The sequence below is a fragment of the Neodiprion pinetum genome, chromosome 4, assembly GCF_021155775.2.
Source record: "Neodiprion pinetum isolate iyNeoPine1 chromosome 4, iyNeoPine1.2, whole genome shotgun sequence".
Classification (NCBI taxonomy): Eukaryota; Metazoa; Arthropoda; class Insecta; order Hymenoptera; family Diprionidae; genus Neodiprion; species Neodiprion pinetum.
Window position 1 is genome coordinate 33,921,466 of NC_060235.2, and position 11,205 is coordinate 33,932,670.

The window sequence follows — 11,205 nt, forward strand, 5'->3', positions numbered from 1 at the left end:
TGACATAGCATTAGAGGAAAAATTTCCTCTCTTGGTTCAATTATCTGGAATCGTCCTCCAAGGCAATGCGAGGATCACGATCAACTGAGAAGATTTGTTACGCTCCCGTGATATCGGGGAAGAAAACCACCCTTGATTCTCTTAAAAACTCTTCAGAACATTATTAAAGCGTTACTTGCCGTAGAAGTATATTGAAAAAGGATCTCGCAGGGTTCGTACGCACAGGTAAAACCTGGAAATCGGGGAAAAGTCAGGGAATTTCGTAAATAAAATTAGAGTTTTGAGTCCGTCGAAGAAATAAACTCGTTTTTATACGAAGTACTATCGATGTTGAGAAAAAAAAATGTACCTACAATTTTGTTCTATCGCTCCACTTCGTACATTCTACGTATATTACTCAATACCAAACTTTCTTTCGTTTTTTTCTTACGGAAAATCGCAGGCTGTTTTTTGTAAATTGATTGTCAAATAGTAAGATATTTACCAGGTAATACTCAAGGCATTAGTATTAATGTGTAGAAATATTGTTACTTTTCAATTATTTTCTGGAATACCTGGAAAAGTCAGGGAAATTCAAATTCCAAAAAGCGTACGAACCCTGTCTCGGTACCTCGACGTGTAAAATAGGTAAGTATAATCATTTGCTCATTGTTGAGTTTGTTGGCTCCGCGCGTGAACGTATACGTGAGGTAAGCACACCAGTTTCTAATAAATTTGAAACCACATTGTACTAATTAGTGTTTATAATTGACAGATATTTTACTATTTACATAAGCGCAATGGGTTCTTAATGTTTCGATGTTCAATGATTATCTGAATTCAATAGGAAATTTCATAGAAAATGTGCAAAGTATATAATTCGAGATGTATTTGCTGTGGATAATTGATCCAACTGACTCTAAATTTCTTCAAATAAGTGGCATGCAGGCCCTGTTTACTGACACAAAGAACCATGAGAGAGGGTAATTTTGACTACTATTGATTCGCCGTTTTCTGGGAAAGAGACACTTGTCTTCTGTACATAAAAAGCCTTCAGTTCGCGTTCTTGGAATATTTTAGCTAGCTTACCGAGGACTGCAGAGTTCTCTTCTCTAAGCATCGTAAATTGACGATTTATGGCTCTCCGCTCTTTCTCGTGTCACTCGCTACTTTTGCCACCCACAGGTCGAAACGTGAAGCCCTTGGGCCCTCCAAGGCGCCAGTAGATGCATACACTCATTAAACTTGAATTTTCGAAAATTGCGTAGCGTGCTTTGAATTCGTCCACTCTTCCTTAAAATTTACCACAAGCTCCTCAACTCGGACGCCAATGTGTATCAATCACGCGTTCACTTTAACCCTTCAGCGAGAAATTGATAAAGTTGAATTTCAGATTGATCTTAGTTTTTTGGTACTTTTTTCATACAGCCCTGAATATTAGAAATACAAAATAAAAAAAAACCAACGGCAGTTATAACGTCACAAGTGTTGATCGATATAATTTGTGGCAACCGGTGAAATATAATTTGCACTCGATTTTGTTGCTGCCTGAGATTCGGAGATTTATTTTTCTGGGAATCTACTGAAACTCGACTCTGACGATGGGTGTAAATTCATTTTAGTGCTCACTGTAGTTTAGTTGTAAAAGTTGTGTTCATTTAATCGAAATGATTACGCAACTTATCCACAACCAAACTTCGAAGAACTTTGACTCCGTAGTGACTTTGGCCCTGGTTTAATTACACGCGGAATTGGACTCCACGGATGTTTCTTGTATTTCATTCTGTAGAGCGTGTTTATATTTATGAATACATATATATATTTATGTATCTACATGTGTATACCTACATACGTGTCGAGGAACGAGGGATATTGGTAGCAGGAAGTTCTAACGCGAGGTCTTTCAACGGTGGTAAATCCCACTTTGATGGATGTTACGCTTTTCTGAATTGAAGGTAGGTCTGCGTCGTGAATTTTGCGGGGGTCCAACTTCTACGAACGTTTGCCACCCGAGTGCCCAACCGAGAGCTTCGCACGATAACATCGTAGGCTATGTGACGTATTAATGGGATTTACGATTCAACGCGGGGATATCATCGTCTCTCTCGAATATCCAAGTTTGGGTGCTGAAACCTACGAGGCTAAATTTCGCGAACCTTAAAGACGTGGGCAATTTAATTCGAGAGAAATAAATATTCAGCAACAAATTTCCTCTTACTTTACAGTCAGGCGACTTATGTTCCCGAGACTTTCTCTCGCGTTTTCCTCCCTCATCCACCGGCTCGGTATAAAAGTCGGCAACTTAGATCTTCGAAATCCCCAGGACTACAACGCGTAATTCTTAGAAAACCGTAAGCTACCAAGAACAGGAAACCGCTCTGCCGAGTTTCTTTGCCGAGCGGAGGCGGCTCTCGCCTTTTTTCCACTTTCCCTGCCTCCCCGTTTCTTTTCTTCTCACTTCTTTCTCTGCAGTATGTTCCTCGCCAGTTTTTCAAACTGAGGTCAAGGTAAAATAAAAATTTCCAACTCCCAGTGCTATAATCAACCTGTTTGAACGCGGGATTGAATTTCCATTAAGTCCGCACTTTCTTTCGTGTCCGCACGAAAACGGAAGTTTGGTGGTACTCGTTCAAGGAGAGGGAAAAAAAGTTTGAAGAAGGCGGAAAAAGAAATGATGAGACTACAAAAAAAAAAAAAAAAAAAACAAGATTCAGTCCTCGGTCAATAGGACGTCTAGCAACGTCGTCGGATTAAGAATTTAGTGTAGGTATCCCACCAAATAACTACTTGTCGATAGGCATGGAATTGCTGTTAAGTATATATTTATGACAGGAACAAAGGTTATGAGTTTATTGGATTTTTTCCTCAGTCTTCGTACGCTGTGAGACCGTCTAAGTAGCAATAAAGTTGACCCCGGTAAATTTTTCACGTTCGTTTGATCGTCCGTCTCCGGGAAAAAAATATTCTTATAATCTGAGACGATTCAATTTATTGATATTACACTTTCTCTCATCCGTCAGTCATGAAATCATAGCGGGTAGCTCAGCTCCGATTTATTGCGACCTGAAGGTACATACGCCGAGAAGTCTATGTCATAAATTTTCCATATCGGATAATTTTTTTTTTACTTGTTTTCAACTTACTACGTAACGTAACTAATTACGTAACTTAAGCAGATACACACTAAAACCCTCGTTCACTCCAGAAAAATAAAAGAAAGATTATTATAATTACCTGTATCTAATATAGATACGAGAATCAAGCTTATCGATTCTTCACCTTTACCAGATCGGTTCGCACCACTGTCGATGACGTGTTTACGCTTTGCTCACCCCTGCGTGTCGCGGTGTTGGATTTACAAGTTACAGATTGATTAATCACGATTACAGTCCCTTGGAAATATTGCTCGTTCTGCGTCAGAAAGTGTCGCGAAAAGAAGTAATATCGAAGGATATGGCAATGAAGAGGAAAAGAGATAGATAGAATGAATATGAAAATTAGCATCTTGATTAATTATTTCTCGCATTGTGAAGCAGGCAAGAGTGACAGCGTTTAATCGTGTATGCGAAGCACTGTCTGCAGAATTTCTGATGGTATGCAAAATACCGGCAATAAAAATGGCAGGCGCACCAAAGTAGGTACGCAAATATACATATATATTTAGTGAAGGCTGGAATTGAATTTGGTGAAAAAAATTTCTGCTATTCTTGCCTCGCCCCCCTCGCCCCCCACCCCCTTCCGTCAGACTTGGAAGACTTTGCTATCATTCTACAATGTGTTCGCAAGTGAGTAAATTTAGATTGGGATCTTTGATTCACTTTTTTCTTCCCCCGATAATTACCCGTCTTCTTTTCCTTCGTTTCTATTCGGTTCCATCACTCGGAAGGTAGAATTAATGGTAGATTAGTAATTCATCGAATGCAATTCGAGAGCCTCGTATAATGGTTCTTTCAATCGCTTCATAGAATGAGAGTGCGCAGGGAATTGAAAGACCACTGGGACATACATATTGGAAGTTGATTAGAAAAGCAATTTCAATAGGAAGTGACTCTAGGAAGTTCTTTTCCTTCCAGGCCGACGGATGCTTCCTTTTTGTCAGGCGAACGATGAAATCGTTAGAATAACGACAGGGTTAGATTGCGTATAGGTGAGCTTCTGACCTGCAGTAAGTTACACGGAATTTCAAGAGCAATCGATACGCTGCTCTCTTAAATTGATCCCACCTCGTTACCTGGTTGAACAAAAACATAAGTCTTAGCTTAAGCTGTTGCGACAAGCCGAATAAATCTCTAGTGTTCCCGATCAATATAGTTTTACAGTATAAGAATGGACCTGCCTCAAAGTCAGTCAGCAGTCGGAAATGTACGTGTGTTTCTCGTCGATTCATACTCGGCGGTATCATTTTTACTTATTACAATCACACATATGACATGCATCCCTCATTCATTATACTTGAGTGATACTTGAAAATGGGAAAGCTCGATGACTCTTCTGCGCCCACTAGCGTGTGCAATTTTAATTAATAAATACCTTTTTGCTTCCTTTTCACCGCCTAATTCTAATTAAACAGCCCGCATCAGTTGCGGCGACAAAAGCAACCGTATCCGAGCAGTTCTTGTTGACTTGGGTCATATTCACGGGGTGAAAGCGTACAGAGTTTTCCGAAGCCATCGTTTATCGCAGCGACTCTCCAAGTCAGCCTGATTTCTAAGATTCTTTGATGAGGTCAAGCGCTAGCGATGGCAACCAAGCTAAAAATAATCGAACATGACTCGATTAAATCGGGTAAAATTAATCGATAGATCGATTATTTCGTATTTTTGTGAAACGGTGCATTTGAAATCAAAATCTAATAAATTCCAGTACACAGTCTTAATGGCGGAAAGTTTTTTTTTTTATAATTTCTAGTTTCATTCGAAACATTTTTCAATTTCGGGTAAAGATATTTATTTATCTTTCACTGATTGCGAGGAAAAATAATCGATTCAATCGAAAACTGATTATTTTTGGTCATTCTTAATCAGCCGCTGCTTACGATGCTCCGGTTAACGGTCGACGTGGTCACGTTGCCGAAGGAAGAAAATTAAACTATGGCGCAGTGGTACTGGTCTGAATCCGCATTGCTTTGTGCGTCTCCGATGTTTTCTTCTCAACTGTTATTTCACCGTCTTTCGAGGCGAGATTCTCTCTCTCTCTCCGGAAAATACGAAGAGTAAGAGATTCGATCAGCGACCGCCGGATTGATGCAAGCCCCGGGAGACACTGAAACAATATTACTCGACTTCACTTCCGACCCTGCGCTGCGGTATCGTAATTCTCATACACCGGGACGTTGATACTGCTTCCGATGCAAGGGGCTACGTGTCCTGGTTCATCGCACTTTTTACCTGTAACATCAAGCTCAGACTTGTCGTAAAGTTCTTCATTCGCTCGCTTTCGTTTATTCGGAATTGAAAAATGAAACAACCGGAACAAGCAAATTTAAGTATCATCCGCACAGTGTACGCCAGAGTCGTAAACTAAACTAATTATTGGCGAATACAAAAGTTACCGTAAATTAACTGACGACAGAAGTTAGTTTAATTACGTGTCTACTACGTGAATCGTAATTTAATACAGAGCGATGCAGAGGCTGAAAATATTAACTCGTTTTCGTTTGTGAAAGCATCGCCAGTTAATTTGTAACGAATGAATATTGACCCGGAAAGTTATCGCCAACTATCGCTTCGTTCGGTACAATATACACGTGGAACTACGTGCATGCAAAATGGTAAGTATTTTAGCTTTTACGTAGACAAGTGTATCGCCGAGGACAGCTTCTACCTAGAATATTATAGATTCATTGCCATGTGTTCGGGATATATAACTTTCGGATAAGACGATACGGTGCTAAAAAAGCTTTCAAAAAATTAGGTTACATTAAACTGGCGAGCTCACCGGCTGCATCGCTGATGGAACCGATGGATGTTGAAAATTGTTCGACTCGCTCGGAATTTTCATGCACACATGCATGCGTGGATTCTGTATTTTCGCAAAGAATTTAACGTATGGCTCAAAAAAATTTTGTGGAAGCTTCTTAGTTGGTCGGAATGAAAGATACCTTCTATTTATGGGATACTCGTTATTTTTCCGTTCTTCTTGGTCATTCTAATCGTTTGAAAATCGGCAAAGTATGAAAAGGCTGATTTGTTAACTAGCATGTAATAGGGACGGGAAAAAATGAGCTTTCAATCGAAATTAGATAGGAAACATCCATCCCATTGAATGAAAATATGAATACAGTAAAAATCCAACGAATTCCGATCACTTAATAATACAAGTTTATTATTTATTCGAAACGCGTGTTTCCCACGGTTTTAAAATTACGGATGATTGGCAACTGGCACACGTGAAGGGGTGCTTGTTCACTCAGCCAATTACTTCTTTAAAAGCTTTTTTGGTACGGAAGCCGTACGCTTCCGCCCTCGCGGAAGGTACTTCAGCACTTTAGAACTCGATGATTTATGAATTTGAAGTACCTCAAACTTTCTCCAACGACCGTACTAAACGCTTTAATGTATGTATATCCGAGGCTTTTCTTGCCGTACTGCAACCTAGGGTTAAGAAGTTTCTCTATACATTCACAACGCCGTCAGTAAATAATTAAACTGTGTTATTTTTCTTATAGCGCTGTACGAGCAGTAATAAAGTCGGATTCGCCTTACGATTAGCGAGCGATTCTCACGATCTTATCGTTTGACGTTAAAAGTATATGAAACAACAGACGACAGGTTTAATGAAAAATCTGTACCTATCTAAACGGGAGAGACAGAAGAAGCGCATCGTATAAATGCGGCTGTTCGAAAAGGCACGAATAAGTCGCTTTGCTGCTTTCACAATACACGTATCTCGGCGAGACGATGCCTTTTTGCGCCGCAGTCACGACGAAATGCGTCTTTTCTATTCACATGTAATATAAATTACGCCGTGTTCATTAAAACCCTTCGATAATATCGCAAAAAATTTGTACACCAATGTATAACTCCACTTTCGCGTCTGCGAGCAGGATTCGCCTCTTTCTCTCTCGCTCTCCATCCGCAGTATCAGGGTGATAATATTACTTTAACTTTTAAATTAAAAATAAATCCTCAGAGGATCACTTTACGCAGGGATTGACTCAACTCATCGCCCCACCTCCGACACGCGGATCAATTTGCACGCCCGATTTCCTCCTGAATGCGCACTCACCCTCGCGTGTAACCAGACAACTTACCTTCACCTCCCAGCGTCACATCCCCCTGGATCTGGTTTGCGCTTTAATGCTCTAAAAACGACATGGGACTTTAACCGAATTAGCGTCTACCCGCAATGATCACCATTGCTCATATCACGTGTCGGTGGTGCCGATCACTCGTCGGTAGGTATTACTATAGCCATTCGCCTGGCCGCAACTTACTCGATGAGTAAGTTGTACAAAGGAGATAAATAAGTGCAACAGCTTTGCAGTCGAACAAATATGTATAGTATCTCCGGATTGAATAAATGGAAAAGATTTTCGGCGAATTTTCTTCAAACATCGAAGTACCGACGAATGGAAGTTCAGAGTGGAACAAAGTTGGAACAAGGTTTTTTTTTATCACACGTGCATGAAAAGTGAGGTTTTGCGTAGCAAACCAGCGAAATGAAGTTAGTCAATTTCGTCTTAGCGTTGTAAATATAGGTTCGCGCAAGCACAGTCCACAATTGCTTTACTTTCGTCCCTAGGGAGGAGAAATTGACCACTCGCATTCCGCAAAACTGCCGCGCAAAGCCTGACCACTCGTTTCATTCGTTTGTTATAAAAACTGTCCCGTGTGACTCGGTGGCAAAAGTTGGGGATCTCAACTCGTGTGATCGTTTGAGGCGCGCATTTTACACTCGTCGCAACCGTCAGCTTTCCTCCCTTGTCACACAATATACTATTGTCTCACCATACACTCGGCGTGGAGAAAAGTCACGGAGGTGGCTTTCCCATTGGTTCGCAAGTGTCTGCGCGTTACAAGTCGTACGTGATATCTGCGCGTTTGCCTGTGTTTGCGTGTGTTTATTATAGGCGACGCGGAAGGCGGGGAGTAAGGAGAGGAGTACTTCCGGTGCGCTTTCGCGTCCCTCTGGAGAGTGCTTTGATGTCGAGCATGACTGAACCGTAAGCAGCGAACGTAGCGAATCTGAGTGCAAACGGAAGGTTGAATGTCGAAATTGTGCACATCGAAGGTAAAGAATAATCAACGGGTTGGCTGGCGAGTGCGGGACAATTCGCAATTCGACGAGGTGAACGGAGCATTGAGGGTGAAATTGGTTTCTAGATTAACGCTTGAGGCCTGCCTCCCGTGTCCTCGATTACCGTCAAATTCGACTTTCAATTTATCGCGGACCGTTATTCAGCCTTGCACCATCGAAATAGCTGGCGATTTATATTTTACGGGGGACTAAGCGCAGCTCTTCGAACCCAGAGATTGTGCCCTTAAATACGTATATTCCTCGGCGAGAATGGCCATTTTACGCGTATGCAGATAAGCGGCGGCGCCGCTGCAGCTTTAGAGGAAAAGTTCTGGCTGCTGCTTTCAACGTTCGCCATTTTCCACTGTACCTACGCTATTACCACTGCATATATACGACAGATATATAGCACGAACGTTTAAAGTTTACGCGTACAGATATTATACATCGTAGATCTTTCAGCTCTCTCGTCTTCATGATTCGACGCGGCGTCAGCTGTTGCTGTAATTTCCTCACATCCCTCGGCTGCTTCGCTTGCAAGCCTTTTCGATGAAAATCCGTATTCGCGAGATATGGAAACATCGTTTTTATTTTTTATCTTTTTTTGTTACAGACGGGTGAGATTTGCCGAGTTTGGGTAGTCGGAAGTTAGTTTGAGCGAACTTCAGACTCGTGCGTTTAATTCGCGATTAGACAGGTAATCAGACATTACACCGTTGCCAACTAGTTAAATAATTCGGCATGATTTCACACGCCACTCGTCGAAGCGTGGAGTAATCAGCGGGACTTGATACGGTACGTAATTTTCCTTATCTTCCTTCATATTCGCCAACTAAAGTCTTGAGGGGTGAAGTTAATCCAGCGTTCGGGCTTTAATACCATCGCACAAGAATTTAACCAACAATATTTCAAACTCTACGACCGCAACAATAATAACACGTATAACAAGATTCTTCAGAAATCGCGCGCAAAGGATTGAAGTTCATTGCAGAGACATTGAATCCAGCGTTTCACGTAATTGCAATTCTGGATTACGGAGTGTGGCGACGTTATACGATACTCGCGATCTTATAAAGAGACGAATTGCATGCCGAAAAACCAGAGTTACTTACCTCAATCCGTTCGCAATGGTCGGTCTTCCTCCATTTGGCGTGCGGAGTCGGGGTCCGTTGATCTTAATTATCGCCCCCGTTTCCCATTTCCTCGTCTTTAGCGTTATTACAAATTGCCGACGACGAGTTCGAGATCGATCGAAGAGTTTGGCTGCGGTTGTGCTGTGCGAAAATCACTTGCGCCTTAATTAGCTCATCGGGAATTATCAATCTGGAATTTGCGTTCGGTTGGCTGAGACTCGGAACAACGGAATGCTTACGCTTTAAAGCAGCTTTAACGCGTCGACGTATAACGACCCTCGCAAGTTCACAAAGCGCGTACGGCATGTATAATATAACCAAGCGATAGTCCAGTTATAGAAACGAGTTTTCAAATGAGGCGCGATGATAATACCCTGCGCATAATGACGCCAGAAAGCAAAAAAGCGATTTATCCCCGAGGCGAGAACAACACGCCGCGTCAACGATTTTCTGAATAATTTATTACTCACGGTTACGTAAACCTTTGAAAACCGGTAATTCGGACAGATTACATAACAGGCATTCACAGCTCTATCGGTGCACCTGATTTTATTTTTCCCCATTTATTTTCAAGCGCTTTTCCGCGCTGATAAAGCTGCGGGTGGGTGGGTGCAAGTTATCTATATAAAGCTCAGAGTTCTGATAGAAAACTCTCCCAAGCACTCTCAGTGTGTGCATATACACGTGCGTAACGTATATATCTATACGCTGAACATACACGGATAAGAACAAATGATTCGGAAGGCAAAAACTGCACCTGGAGCTATGCAGGATGCACTCAGGTCGCAGGTATTCACCGGCTGCTCCCTCGTTTACCCGACGAGAACGTTACTTTGAATTTTGACGGAAACGAGCATCGATCGACTCTCTGCAGCCCAACGCGGGTTAAAGAGCTCGGTGTGTGTCGTAGAGTGAAAATATTTCCCCTACCGGAAGGGGTTAAATAAAAATGGCAGTGCGGCACGTCGCGTCGCGAAAGACGCCGTTCTCATTCGTAACTTCCGGCGCCCCGGGCCATCGGCATCCTCATTTATCATTAATAGAATTTTCACGAGAACCCGAGTCTCGGACGAGAGAACCGCATCCTGCAGCCCCTTTCTGCTCTTCATATCTCCAAAAGCTGGGACTATTCCCAGGCGGTTGTCCGTGATCAACGTCGCCTTCTAATCTTCACCCTGCTACACCTTCTACGCGTAGCCCAAACTTTCCGGCCAAAGAGCGAGAAATGGACTAGGAAACGTGACCGAGGGTGTCTGGACGTCACGGGCTTTGAGTGCCGGGATACTCGTGTCTGCTTTCGTCGATGGACAGCCGGAAGTTCACTTTTGCATAGCCAAACACCTCGGAGGATAGGCAACGACGACTGTATGATATCAATTGAATTCTCAATTATGGATATGCATTATGCATCTACGCGGGACTTCTGTATATGTACCTACGCAAGTTCAGCATAATTTTCACCGAGTAGAGCTTCTCCCATGGGGCACTTGATAAACCGAACGATTTTAATTCCCCTCTTGTAATTTTTAGTGTTGTTGAAAAAATTGTAACCGATAACGACCGTAGTCTTAGTTTGGGTTTTACATTTGTTTTCTTACAGACTATTCTAACTTACAAACGTTGAAGCCTTCTCAAACAATCATATTTTTCAAATTATTCTTAAAGATTTCATGCTTTACTCAAATCGTTTTGATATTGGTTCCATTGTCCAGCACTGGTATTTTAGTTTCAACTTTTTTCAAAGCATTTTGGTTATTTTCATCGATTCAAGTCTAGCTTAGCTTGAAAACGGAGGAAAAATTCCAAATATTCAATTCACCTTTTACGCAAAGACACAAAGTCTGTTGTATTCTTA

The 11,205-nt window shown here is 41.8% G+C and overlaps 1 long non-coding RNA gene across 1 annotated transcript; it reads right to left on the reverse strand.

Moving 5' to 3' along the window:
* Nucleotides 1–3,746: 3,746 nt before the first annotated feature.
* LOC124216987 (uncharacterized) lies at nucleotides 3,747–8,783 on the reverse strand. Its single transcript, XR_006882754.2, has 3 exons — nucleotides 5,015–8,783; nucleotides 4,510–4,730; nucleotides 3,747–4,210 (listed from the first exon to the last, which is right to left on the reverse strand). It is a non-coding gene; the product is annotated as an uncharacterized lncRNA (long non-coding RNA).
* Nucleotides 8,784–11,205: the final 2,422 nt, after the last annotated feature.